This window comes from Rhinopithecus roxellana, chromosome 14, assembly GCF_007565055.1.
Source record: "Rhinopithecus roxellana isolate Shanxi Qingling chromosome 14, ASM756505v1, whole genome shotgun sequence".
Classification (NCBI taxonomy): domain Eukaryota; kingdom Metazoa; phylum Chordata; class Mammalia; order Primates; family Cercopithecidae; genus Rhinopithecus; species Rhinopithecus roxellana.
The window spans coordinates 59,390,148-59,403,721 of record NC_044562.1 but is presented as its reverse complement, the minus strand read 5'-3'; the positions used below and the strand labels follow the sequence as shown (position 1 = coordinate 59,403,721).

General features: G+C 53.9%; 1 protein-coding gene across 9 annotated transcripts in view; it reads right to left on the bottom strand.

Moving 5' to 3' along the window:
• Nucleotides 1–13,574, bottom strand: part of HDAC4 (histone deacetylase 4) — a 355,816-nt gene that overhangs the window by 248,541 nt on the left and 93,701 nt on the right. Inside the window, exon 1 of one of the 9 annotated variants that reach the window (XM_030916077.1) lies at nucleotides 9,692–9,900. The exons of the other annotated variants lie outside the window; for them this stretch is intronic. The gene's annotated coding sequence lies outside the window, so the exon portion shown is untranslated. Of the gene's footprint in view, nucleotides 1–9,691; nucleotides 9,901–13,574 lie in introns of those variants that run through there. 9 annotated transcript variants of the gene reach the window in all.

Below are 13,574 nucleotides of genomic sequence, written 5' to 3'. Positions count from 1 at the left end.
AAATGCCTCATTACTGGTTCATCCTATACAATAGGTTTATTCGTTTTGTTTTAAATGCAGAAAGGCGACTACCAAGTAGAGATATTTCAGTAGAGGGACAGAGCGTGGTGCAATGACCAGGATGGAGGTGCCTAACCCCAACAAAATGCTGACATGGTCTAATCTCAAGCAGATGTTCTGATCCCTTCGCACAACCATGGCACTGGGGTGCCGACACCAGAAGAGACAGGCACACGAGGCAGGGCAAGTGGTGTTTATCACAGCTGCACAACGGGAGGGCAGCAGCACGTGCTTATTTGTATTAATGTTTAATAGGCTAAGGGCCAACATTTGCTTACTGGCTAAGTGATTTTCAATAGTATGCATGGAAACAAAAGCAAATTCCTTGAGTGAGAAGCGTCATGGGCAGAATCACGAAGCAAGGTCCCGCCCACCTGCACTGGTGGCCTCCCAGCAGCTCTCATAGACCCTGGACCTAGCACAGCCCAGCTGCGGCCCAGGGACTGGCACAGCTGCTCCGCTCTGCTCCCAGCATGTCACAGGGGAGGCACACACCAGACAAGTCAAACCAGCAACAGAGCAGAGAGCCTGTGGGGATGCAGCTGGGGACCAAGCAGATGGAAGACGGGAAGTCCTGGGGCTTGGGAGGCAGGGGAGAGGGGAGAAGGAAGAGAGGTCCCATCAGAGGACTCCCTGCAGTGCTCCAGGAATTTCTCCTGAATTCCGTCCATAAGTACCTTTCAATCCATGCCACCGAGGGAATTTCTGCTCCTTGCGACTAAGTGAACTCCCCCAGCACAGTCAGCGCATCCCTCTCTCTAACACAGAACTTCTCTTGCAGTCTCCCGAACAACCTTGGGAAGGAGCATAAATTCAGCAACACGCTGAAGCTGGCCCAGGCCGTGCGCTGTGAACCTACTCTCATTCCAGTACAAGCATTCCCTCTTTTTACCCCAACTGGGAAATTCAAACAGATTAAGCCTCATCCATTCAAACCACTGATAAAGGATGATCCTCAAACCCTCCGTCTAGAGCCTTCCTGAGAGTGCGGTGTAGGTAGCTACTGGTCACATGTGGTTACTTAAACTGAAATTTAATTTAATTTAATTTGAAATCCAGTTCCTCGGTCACACCATCCACGTGTTGATGTGGCCACCGATGAGCTCAACAGCCAGGCATGACCAGTGGCTGCCCCGACAGGCACTGCTGCTATGGACCATTTCCACCATCGCAGAAAGTCCTGGACAGGAGGACCAAGGAGACCTCTTCTTTACAAAGCCCTCTTTGTATCCCAGTGTCTTTTCCTCTTTTTCCAAATGAGCAGGAAAAAAAAATCCCAACTGAACCTGACTCTGCTCCATCCATGTGGACGAAGCCAGGCTGGGCTTTCCTGCAGAACAGGAATGAAGACGCAGAAGTGGACACAGCACACCTTCGTTCCCCGGAGAACCCCAGGAGCTGTAAAAACACCCGATCCTCCCCTCTCCAGTTCTTACGGAATGTTTCCAACTGCTCTTTCCTTCTTTATCCTCTTCCATAATTGCATGCTGCATGATGGGAGGGAGAAGTGAGAGAGAAGGGAAAGAAGCAGCTCATTTTCCTCATTCCGTCCATCATGTCCACGCGGTGTCAGGAAGGGTTGCAGAGAGAAGCGTCTTCGGGGTCCATGTGGGACCCTTTCCTGGGGCAAGGGCCCTTGGCTCTGGGCTTCTCTTTTCCTGGGGCTGCCCATCCAGAAGGACAAGCCCTGCCCCCTCCTCTGGGCTCCAAGAGCACTGCCCATTCCTCCTGCTGCTGCTGCTCAGCTGGGTCCCTCAGCCCCATCGGGGAGCAAGGCCTTCCTGCAGGAACCCCTTCAGGCCAAGCACAGCCAGCACTCCTCATGCCCTTCATTGAGCCGGCCGGGCGCCACCCCCTTACTCAGCAGCAGGAGGCCCCTTCTGGAAGGGGGTATCTCCCTCTGCCCAGGCTCTGCTTCTAAAGTCTGTCTCCCATCCCAGCCATGATGAGGGGCGATGGTGGGGCCGTGGTGTGCGTGTGCAGCACGAGGACTGCCGCTGCCATGAACATTCCTCCTGCCTGCTGAGTCCTCGATCTGCTCTCAAAGTAACAGCTCCAGGGTGAGAGCAGCAGCCTGAGGCCAGTGATGCCAGGTGAGGCTCCCACACTGGCCCACATTTCTAAATTCTGCTGGTGTTTTTTTTTTTTTCTCTCTTGAAACAGGGTCTCCCTCTGTCACCCAGGCTGGAGTGCAGCAGCATGACATGGCTCACTGCAGCCTCAACCTCCCAGCTCAAAGGATCCTCCCACCTCAGCCTCCTGAACAGCTGGGACTACAGATGCATACTACCATGCCCAGTTAATGTTTTTAATTTTTTTCGTAGAGAAAAGGTGTCCCTATGTTGTCCAGATTGGTCTCAAACTTCTGGCCTCAAGCAATCCTCCTGCCTCAGCCTCCCAAAGTGCTGGAATTACAGGTGAGTCACCGTAGGCCTATTTGTTTCTTTATGAAAAAAAGTAAGGAGTAAATTGTGATGAAATACCACAGTGCTACTGTGGTATGGTTCCTGAATGGGAAAAACCTCACCGCGCTTTGTTTCTCCATCAGATGCCTTGCCCATCACTACTGCCAAGGAGATTACGCCTAAGACTGACGCTACAAGACTTCTTTTAAAACAACAACAACAACAATAAAAACAAACAACAACAAAAAAAAAAACAGGCAGAGGATGGGGGCTTCAGAGTCCTTTACTGTGAGGTCAAGAATAATTTCTAGTCACGGAAAATAATCTCTAATGACGTTATAAACAGACAGCTCACCAAATCAATCAGAAAACATTCTTAGTATCATTCTCAGGCTGTCAAGAACAGAAACCCTAACTCCTGCAGGCTTTATTGTGAAACGCTTAGAACTCCATCCTGATTGGAGAACATGGTCCTTTGTGACGGACAGGCAGGCGGCGGCCAAAGCCCAGAACCCAGCATCAGCCAAAGGAGGCATCAAGCTGAAGTCTCGGGTGAGTTCATTTCAAAGTCAAGGGCAAGGATACCCTGGCAGCAAATTCTTCTGGCTACTCAAATTCAAATATTGCAGAACTAGCACTAGAGTTGCCAAGCTAGAAAACAGGAGCAGAGAGAGGAGGCCTTTCCACAGGAATCCAGATTAGCAAAACCCTTTGCTCTCTTCATCAAAACTCAGACAGGTTAGCTGAAAATCCGGGGACGGGACAGCTTCCACCAGGAAGGAGAATCCACGCGGGGCCATGACCAAGCACTGCAAACACCACAGCAGGCACTGCCCCTCTTCCAGCAACACAGCGGAAGCAGCCCAGCCACCAGTGACTTTCTGGTGGACGTGCTCCCGCCCCCAACCCTTGAGCCAGGACCCAGCCCAAGAGCATAGCACCCTCCACTCTCCCTGGGCCTGAGCGAGGCAGCAGTGTGCTTCGGGCAGAGCATTTCATGGGCGCACCCCTGCAGGAAGCACCATCGCTGCTCAAGGTAGTCATCTAAGAACTGCTCACTCTTGAGAAGGGCAGGTCATCTTACTCCTCCCCAAAATAGTCTCTCGAGTCAAGCTCTCACCCATAGAAGGGACTTGCGGGGTGTGCGAGGAATGGCATTGTGGTGACAGCCCCAAGCAAGGGGCTATGCGGGCTCAGGCCCAGAACACCTTGGCAGGGAGAGGAAAGGGGTGGGCACTGCCTGGGCACTCTGCATGCTGGGCTGGGCATCACCACTGCCACCTCAGGAGTCCTCAAATGCCCCCGGGTGGGAGAGGTCATCACCTCCGCGTACTGAACAGGAGACCAGCTCAGAGTTCAGGGTAGGCCCCTGTGGCCACAGAGCCTGACTCGAGCCTCAGGGCACGAAGCACCTGGCCCTGGCCTGCTCCCACCCCACACCTGGCTTCTCAGGCCTGGGGACAGGAGGGCACAGGGACAGGCCTAGAGGACAAGGTCCCTGGAAGCCCCAGCAGCTTGACAATGTGAGATAAGTTTCTCTTCCTTTTTATTGACGCGCCCAGATTGACTTGTCCTCCTCTGATGCCTGGTTCCTCTGCCATCAAGATCCGCCGTCTGGTGTGAAGGGGAACATACCTCACCCTTCTGCAGTTGCCACCGAGCACCCAAGGCGTGGTCCGCAGGGCGTCCTGTGAGAGCGTCACAAGCACCCCACGAACAAGACACAGCGGCGCGTTTCCTCTGTCTCCCTGCTCCTTTCTCAGGACAGCCTGTGGCTTGCTCTCCCTTAAAAATCCTCTCATCAGTGTTACATTGTCAGCTTTCTTTTTTTGTTTTTCCTTTTTTTTTTTAACTCACAATTGCGGAAACGAACTGGTTGAGCTGTTGCCTCAAGTAAAAAATTCAAGTCAGCCCTGACGCTGTCCATGTTTTCTGTAAAAACTGCTCACTTGTCAACATCGGGCAGCAACTGGAGGCCTCAACCCTCACTCTTCAAAAGCGGCTACAACAGCTGCATCCCCTGCGCTCAACTGCAGGGCGCGGCGCTCGCCTATACTCTCATGAAGCCCTGTGACAAGGGCTTCTTGGGGACCCCAGACACCCACCAGACCCCACAGGCCTGCCCCATGGCCCTGGGAACACTCGGCCCCAAGGTCCCACTTCCTGCCTCAAGCGCCTGCCTCCCAGGCCTCACCAGTCTTCATCTCAGACCGCCAGGTCCTCTCGAGCCCCCGGAGCGCCCTCTGAGCCACAGCTTATAAAGCAGGTAGGACCAGATCTGCATCAGACCCCTGGGTGCGGGCCCAGCACCAGCTGCTTAACCTCTCTGAGTCAGCTTCCTTACCTATAAATGAGGATAAAAGCAGGATATTCACAAAGCCCAGAGCTAGGAAGGCCTCAATCAGTGTGAGCTTGGGGTGAGCTTGGGGTAGGAGTCCACACAGGAGCAGTAGCTGTTGCAAGTATTTTTATTACATGCTGGGAGGATTAAATGAGATAAGCTGTGTAAACACCAGGCACATAGAAAGCATGAAATGATACCAGGTGGTGGCAAGGTGTTACTTTCATTATTAATAATTTGAAAAAGCAGATTAACAGCTCAGGCGCTGCTGAACTCGGAGTCCCCATGAGGACAGAGGCTATAAACGTAACAGACATGAAACGTCCTAAAAGCTCCATGCGCAAAGTAAGTTGTTTATGCCTGTGTAAACTTCTTGTTCTTCAAAAGATATGCTGCTTTTAAAAGGGACTGACTGGCGAAAAAACCTCACACACAAGGCTGTGCCCCTTTGCCAGGCCCTACCATGTCCGGCCCTCGGCTCCTGGGGTCAGGAGCTGTCAACGAAGCTGTGACCCTTGTGCCCAGCGTGCAGGCTCCGGGGGTAACTGGTTGCTTCTGAATCTCCTCAATGGGGCTTAGGAATGATATGCTGTGGATGCTGTCAAGCAGAAACAAGGCCTCTTTGGGGGCTTTCTAAAGTTAGTAAATACGTGTATATATAATATATATACACACCCATAGGAGAAGGTGAATACTGGGCACCCAGAGTCTCTGTAGGGAGCCACACGGCCCAGCAGAGAACACACAGTGAGCATCACAGTCCAGCCGTCCCCTCCCCACGTCAACAGGACAGTCCCACACTTTCTTCCAGCCGGCCTGGGGCATGTCAGGAGGCAGGGCCTGTACTGCAGGCTCTGTGTTCTTAGCCTTTGTGGGGGGCAGAGGTGCCCACTGCCACGTGGGCACACACAGGAGGCTCACCACATTCCTTCAAATGCAGATGATAAAGCAGCTTGAGTAACATGAATATTGTCACACTCATCTGAGGATTGCTGCTGTGTTTTCTAACTGCATGGCCATGACCAAGCAGTCAGTTTTGATCTAGGTTGGTAGTCAGGTTTCTGAAAGCGATGGCAGGCGCCTCGGGGCTGACACAGGGAGTCTGCTTGGCACACCTTCACCCTCGTTACATTTTCTGGACAATGGCAGGGAACATTCCTTACTCCTCTGGCCCGTCAGCTTGGCTGAGCCTGGTGTGAGTGGCTCGCTGTGGGTCTGCGGCTTCATTACTGGGGAGTCTGGGTCATCTGTGAGGCCAACAACGTCCTGCAGGCACTGACGGCCCCGGCTTCTGCCCCTTTCTTTGTGGAAGCCACTCTGTCAGGTCTGGGACAGAGGGGCAAGAGGCTTTCAAACTTTTCCTTATTTTTGTATATTTGTATATTAAAAAAAAAAAATATATATATATATATATATATGTCTTTTAATGCTGAAATAAGTTCTAGAAGTTTCCAGACTTGTAGGTAAATGAATAAGAACTGAGTTTGTTTTCCAATCATGTTCACATTATTTGTGATGGTATGGCTTAGTTTCATTTAGTGACTAAATTCTAGCCATCCCTAGACTCATGGCCATGAAACTTGTCTTTCAAGTTGAAATACATTTATTTAACACACATGCACACACAATTCCATGTGCACACAGGAAGCTTTAGCAAGTACTCTCTGACCCCATTCCCTAAATACGACTGGGAACGAGGCTGCTGCTGCCCACATGGGCCCTTAATCTGACAGCGTTCAAGGAGACCGCGCAGGAACAGCAATAAAGAGCTGTGTAGCCACCAGCATTTCAGATGAATGCAGTGCCGTGGGCAAGTGCAACGTCTGCGTCTCCCCAACGCTGAAATGATTCCTAGTGCCCTAGACTGCCTGGCTTTACGTGAGAAACACTGTACCTAAGTAACTACTTCATCACTCAAGGTCTCAAAGAATGCTGCCGACCTCGGTCTGCCTTGCTTCTAGAAACCGAAGGTTCTGGATTTGGAGGGACCCCAGCTCTTCCCTGGGAAGTCATTTTCCTGAATAGATCTGACTTCCACTTATTTTCCTATCATTTCCCATCTTTTCATACATTTAGAAGGCAAAAGAAGTTCATCTCTCTAGTGATTCCAGAAGCTACCTGGCCCATCCATGGTGGGTGAGCTCCCACCTAGGTCCAGCAAGTCAGTGACTGCAACAGAGGACCTCAGAGGCCACCTGGCCAGGCCCCATCCACGGATGTGTCCCTGCCCAGGTGCCAGCAAGGACTGACTAATACCTGACCCGGGGCCAAGCTATCATGTGTCCATGCTCGGCCCATAGAGCCATCAAATCATCCAGGCCCCGACTCACTCGCTTCGTAGGTTTCCCAGTCATGATGCAAAACGTACGCTGGAAATGGTGCTCTTCACCTAAACAAGGTCAAACACAGGGGCTACGACAGGCACTCCACGTGCCCCCTATGTGCCCCCCACCCTGCCCAGGTGACGGCAGAGCAGCCAGGACCCAGGGCCCACAGGGTTTTACATGGTGATAAGGGGTAGGGAGTGAATGCTAAGGGGCGAAGGCAGGACCCTACCCCAGTCAACAACCAGGAGACCTGGGCCTGGTTTCCCACACACCCCCAGGGAGCCAGAGAGGAGGGAGAGAACCTTCTGGGAGGAGCTGCAGGGATGCACAGGGGCATTCAGGAGTATCCAAGGAGGGCCTGAGCCTCCAGTGTGCACCTCCCCAAGGGGGCCCTGCGCCCTGGGCCCAGGGTGACCCGGAAGCAGCAGGAGCCGCAGGACCACAGGGGCCACTGGCAGGGTGGGTGATGCCATCCTTTCCACACTCGCCCTCCGGACTTCAGTACTCTGGTGAGCCCAGAGGCCCGAGTCATCCGGATGGCCCATCTCAGGCCACACCCTCCAGCTCTGTGCCTGCCTTCCACCCTGGGTGACCACAAAGGGTCTAGAAACCCTGACAGGGAAGGAGAAGAGAGCCCTGGGCACAAAGCCCAGGGCCTGGGGTAGGGTCCATGCCCCAGTGGTCATCCTCAGATGAGTGGGGCTGTGCCCAGGACCCTCGGGGGACCATGGGCTACTTTAGAAACAGGAGGGTGTTCCGTTTAGAAGCAGCGCACTAAGGAGCTGGAGGCCCTGACACAAGAGTGGCTCCCCGTGATGCCCAGAGGCGGCCACTGGGCCCCAGGAGAGACAGGTTTGAAGGGTGGGTACCCCAAGTCGTCAAAGGACCAAGTGGCCATAAAAGGGAACTCCCCTCCCACCACCAGTCAGGGACCTGCCAGAGATACGAGGGCCCAGTGGTCACTAAGGCCTGTCTCTGTAGCTCCATCCTCTCGCCTAGAAAAAGTGGGTGTCCCTGCCTCCTGGACCTTGCAGACTCACTAGGGACCCTAAACATGGTTTTCTAAATAGCCATACGACAACTCCTGCTCAAGAAAACACATGTGAGAGAAGCCCTCCTCACTCAGACAATGTTCTCATGACCGCACTCGGTCTAAGCAAACGCTGCTGGGATGATTTTCTTCACGTTCTCTTTTGGAACAAGCACAACGCAATGAGGATGTTGGAGTGTTTCATGCTTTCTTTCCAGAGGCATTTCTACCAGCCTGAAATGCCACCCCACAGCCACTGTGGATTTGGGGACTGTCACACACATCTCCACACACCCCGAGCCACATCACACTTAGCCACTATCTCAGAATTCCTGATCCCCACCTGAAAACGGAACACAAGGCCCAGCAGCAACACCCAGCAAAGTGTCCCCCTCCCCGCAAAGTGAGTGGCCACACAGCAAGGAGCTGCTGCAAAGCAACGAGCCGCAAGGAGCCAAGGATGGTCCGTCCCACCCCCAACGGTGAGAGCCGGGCCCATCCCGCCCCCAACGATGAGAGCCGGGCCCATCACACGCCCTCCCTGGGCCTTGTCACTCGTCCTTCCTGCACCTCATCACTCACCCTCCCTGGGTCCCAGCATCCTCATCTGTGAGATGGGGGTGGTCAGCATGCAGGAAGCCCTCTATGACCATGAGCTGTCAGCTTAGGGACAAGAGAGCTAGAGACCGGGGGGAGTCCACTGCCTTGGGGATGCGAGGGAGCCACGCTCACCTTCTCCCTGATCAAGCTGGCCCCCGAGTGACACAGGACAAGAGGATAACCTGCCTGGCAGTCAGCAACAGTCTTTCCTAACAAGAATTCCACACTTCCATGAGGTTATAATCAACTCGAGAGTGAGAAGTTACTTAGCTCCCTGTTTCCAGAGGGTCTTAGCAAAGTGAGGAATCTGCAGATCTCTCCGAAAGATCAGCTACCAAAGGAAAATAACAATAATGAAGATATTGTTGGTGGAATACATAACCTCCATCCACAGCCAGATACTGCTTCCGGAACTACACTTCGCATCTAGGTGAGCTCGTTTTCTGTATTTCAAAAGCACAAAGATCTATGTTCATGGTGTAATCTAGGCACAGTGTGGTTAACAGGCCCCCGGGTGTCCCCACTTCCAGCCCAGTGCAGGGGTTCAGCCGCTGCAGAAACTCTGAATCTGCTAACGCAAAGTGCCAAGACTGCTGTCCGCCAGCGCCTTCACTCCCCCGGGACCTGTACCTGTAGCAGGGCACTCACATTCCGAGTCCTCATTGCTTCCGGACCCAAGGGCAAGGCTGTCGCAGGCAAAAGGTGATTTCCCTTTCCTCTACACCCAAGCCCTCGGAAGCGCGCCGCAGGCACCTGGAGGTGGCACAATGCTCCCAGCTCCCCCAGAGGCTGAGTTCAAACATTCTAAGTGGATTCTTGATAACAAGCTGCCAGCTCACTGGAAGACACTGAGCAGTTACATAACAGCACAGAAAATCCCTTACAAGTTTCTTAAAAAAGAGTTAATCGTACTGACTTGGTACTTTACCTTCAGCCCAGACTTTCGCTTAATCCCAGAAATCGCTCCAAAGGCGTTTTTCTGAGGGCGTTCGGCGCCGTAACTCAGGAGAAACCCAAGTCCTGCTCTCCCGGCGGTGCTCGCTGAGGAAGAATTCAGCCGCTCCACCCTGACATCTGGTTTCTATTTCATATCCATGTTGTCACATTACATAACAAGCAGATGATACGAGAGATCACCACAGTGTTTCGGCTCAAGAGTCGCAAAGAACGCCCAGAACACTGTTTATATTCAGGGCCGTGAACGTTCACCAAACCAAATTTAGTGCAGAGGCTGCATCGTTCCAGGCTGAAACCCAGCACTTAGAGCAAATGCCCGAGGAAGCAAGAAGCAGGACCCCGCCTTCTCAGCCACCTCTCACTAACACTCAGCTCCACTCCTGCTTCCTTCCTGTCACTCCACGTCCAAGTTAGAGGGAAGCACAATTTATCTCTGGCCTGTATTTACTTCTGAACCTGGAAGGAGGCTTTGGCCTTGTAGACCGGCAGGAGCTCCTGCCGGCAAGGGCCAGTGTGGGGCCCAGGGAGAAGATGGAGGTCAAGTCATATGGCCCCCACCGCGGGCAGAGCTGCGCCAGCAAGCATCCTGGGAGCTGGGGGGCCTCAAGGGAGGCAATCCCCCCACACACCATCCCCTTCTCCTTTGCTCATCTGGGGAAGCTGTGAGGACTGGTGTTGATAAAACATTCCAATCGCACACTCAGGCCATGGATGTGGCCATGCCAGCACGGAGGCCAGCAGCCTCTAGCAGAAGTGTGTTCTGGAAGCTGCCCCCTCCCATGCTGCCACCTGGTCCCATGGGGCATGCAGGGAGGGTGGCCAGGGCAGCCCAAACCAGCATCAGGCACAAGGCCCAAGGAGTTTCTCCGGAGCAGCCCATCCTCTTCAGTCCAGAAAAAAGTCAGACTCCACAGCAGGGTCAGCCGTCCAGTTAGGGAACCCACTAAGGGGCTGTGCGCGTGAAGGTGCCCAGAGTCAAACCACCGAACCCCAGGACGCCCTGCTGGGGAACGGTCCCCGGCAGTCATTCCGCCTTGGGGTGAACCGCTCTGCCCAAGTGCCGGTGAGAACACAACACTTATGAGCACACAGAATGGCCAACGCCAACGGATTAGCAGGAAACCGCCATCTCAGTGGCTCGGGGCTCAGGTTTGCCCCGGACGTGGGTGGAAGCCCCAGGTACCCCTCAAGGCTGGCCCAGGGCTCCGCAGACAGCAGACACCCCAACTCCGAGTGACAGCATTGGTGTTTAGCGGATTCTGGATTTCGCTCTCTCCCCTGAACCAAGGATAGAGAATGTTTCACAGAGTAGGTTCAACAGAAAATGGTCACAGTGTGTCTGTGAGACGGTGTGATGTTCCGGGAGGATGGCTGGGGCCGAGGGAAGGCCCCTCCCATGAGCCCTACCTCCATGAGACTGCATAGGGCAGGACTGCCCAGCAGAAAGAGCACAGCACAGGCACAAGGGCGGCCCCAGGTTGGCAGGGCTGAATGGCTTCAGGACCTCCCTCCTTTCCCCCCTGGGGAGTAAAGGCAATGATGCAAATATGATAAGCAAACACAGGCCCCAAAACACAGACAGGGCCAGGACCCTGATGCCAACCAAGCAGACCCAAAACTGGGCCCGGGAGCACAGGGCAGGGTCGCTGAGTGCAGAGGGGCCTCACGCAATGTCCAACACTTCCCTCCAAAACAGACGCGCCAGTGACAGGCTTCAACCTTTTCACTGGCCTGACACCTGGATCTCTGCTGCCCTGTGCCAGGTTAGCCACGACCGACACCACCACAGCCACTGGCCATTTAAGAAAAAGAACCCTGGCGTTAACCTGCTTGAGCCCTAATATTAAGCCAGAGCAGCACCACAATTCCAAAACCACATGCAACGAGTGCCTTTTAAACATTCTGCTGAGATCTGCGCGGTCACAGTCTGAGAGGCAGCTCTTCTTGGCTACCTGTGGTTTCATTCCAGCGTTACCAGGCACCTTAAAGGCCTGTGAGCTTTTGCGGGGTCAAGCAGCATCAGCTCCACTTTACAACCCCGCAGAGTGAGGTGCCCGCTCTGCAGCCCCAGGGCAGAGCCTTGCAGCCTTAGAGCCAGGGGGACAGCCTGGCCCCTTCTGAGCTCTCAGCAGCCTGAACCCCGCATGTCCCCTGCTGTATCATCGGCACTGGTCTTGCCTGGCATTGAGATATGTGGCACAAGCAGGCACCAAGCCCAGAGACACCCGACCTGGACCGTTAGACTGGGTAGCATTTGTCAAGTGCCGTGCAAACAGTGGATGAAGTGTCCTCAGCCGGCGTCAGCTGTCCTGATCCACAGAACACATAACTCCTGGCACTTCTTTCCGAGCATCCGGGAAATGTAGAATCCGAGCATTACACCATCCAGTTGAAGATGACAGATTTACGATATAAAACAGCACCCGCGACTGAGGACTTTGTAGGAATGGAGGACACTGTCATTATTTCATAGGTGAGGGGGAGGGGGACACTGTGATCCATGACAGGAAACGACAGCTCAGCCCCTCCAAAATCACACACGGGGACTCCGTTTCTTATAGAACTTCAAGTTTCTGTTCTAAGCAAACGTTACAATCCATGTTAAACTACATTCTGACACGAAGCTCCCATGCTTTTCAACGGCAGGTGTTACAATGACCACAGAATAGTGATGGGGTGGTGTCTCCTCACGGGGACACGGCAGGGAGAAGTGTGGACCGGAGCCAGCAGGGTCCTTGACCTAAGAGGCCTTGGGGAGCCTACAGGGTGGCTCTTGAGCGCTCCCCTGTGAAAGGAAGAGCTCAGAAAGGGTTCCTCTAAAGGCTCCTCCCTAGACTAACATGAGGAAACGGAGACAGAGAAGAATGCCCACTAAAAGCCTTACCCAAAAATTGAAAGCCAAGAAAAATCACACCAGATCATCTCAGTTTAGACTTGAGGAACCTCGGCGCTGACATCACTGTCACCATCACAAAGCACTGGACACCAAGGTGCCACCTACCACACCGCAACCTGGAAGGAGGGGTGGGCGGGGGCACCCCTGGGCAGGGCATGACACCAGGCCAGCCAGCCATCTGTGCTGCAGAGGAAATGCAGCCCCTCCCAACTGAGAGACCCCCAGTACCATCACCACAGCCTTGGTGCCAGGGCTCCTAGCGCCTGACAGGGAAGATGAGAAGGGCACTAGCCGCTGCCAAGAGGCCTGCTGCCCACCCCCAACTGCATGGCAGTGGTGCTGCCAGCACCACCATCCACGGTGGCCCAGGAGCCCACACGCAGGACACGCATGCACATAGTTCCACATTAGGACCTTAATTCCTCAATTGTTGGAAAGAAGGACAAATGGTGAAATTCATGAGGAAAATGTCCCTCACTGTCCTCCATTCTAAAGCAAACACTAAGAATGGGCTGCTGGGCTACAGAGAAGTCGTCACCTTTCCTCTGTGCGTCCAACGAAATGAAAACATCCACGCTTGCCTTCACAAAAACGGAAAACTGCATCCAGAACAAGGTCCGTGGCATTTCTGACGGTGTGTCCCATTGATATGAAGTTGTTCTTCCTGTGGGTCCTCCAAGGCATGCCCTTCGACGGCGCCACAGCTCTGAGGGCAGAATGTGGTGGTGGCCCAGCTGCCATGGCACCAGCAGACTAGCCTGGTACACGGAGAGGGGAGCCTAATGACTGTGGACAGGCCACGTTCCCCCAGTGTCTTCATCTGCAGAGGGAGACCCGGAGCCTCTGAAGACCGCCCCAGCTTGGCACTGTGGGGAAGGCCAGCCAGGAGGCAGGCAACACGTTAGGCCCCACGCTCCTCTCACTGGCTGCCGACAGGAGGCAGATGAGGTGTGGGGTG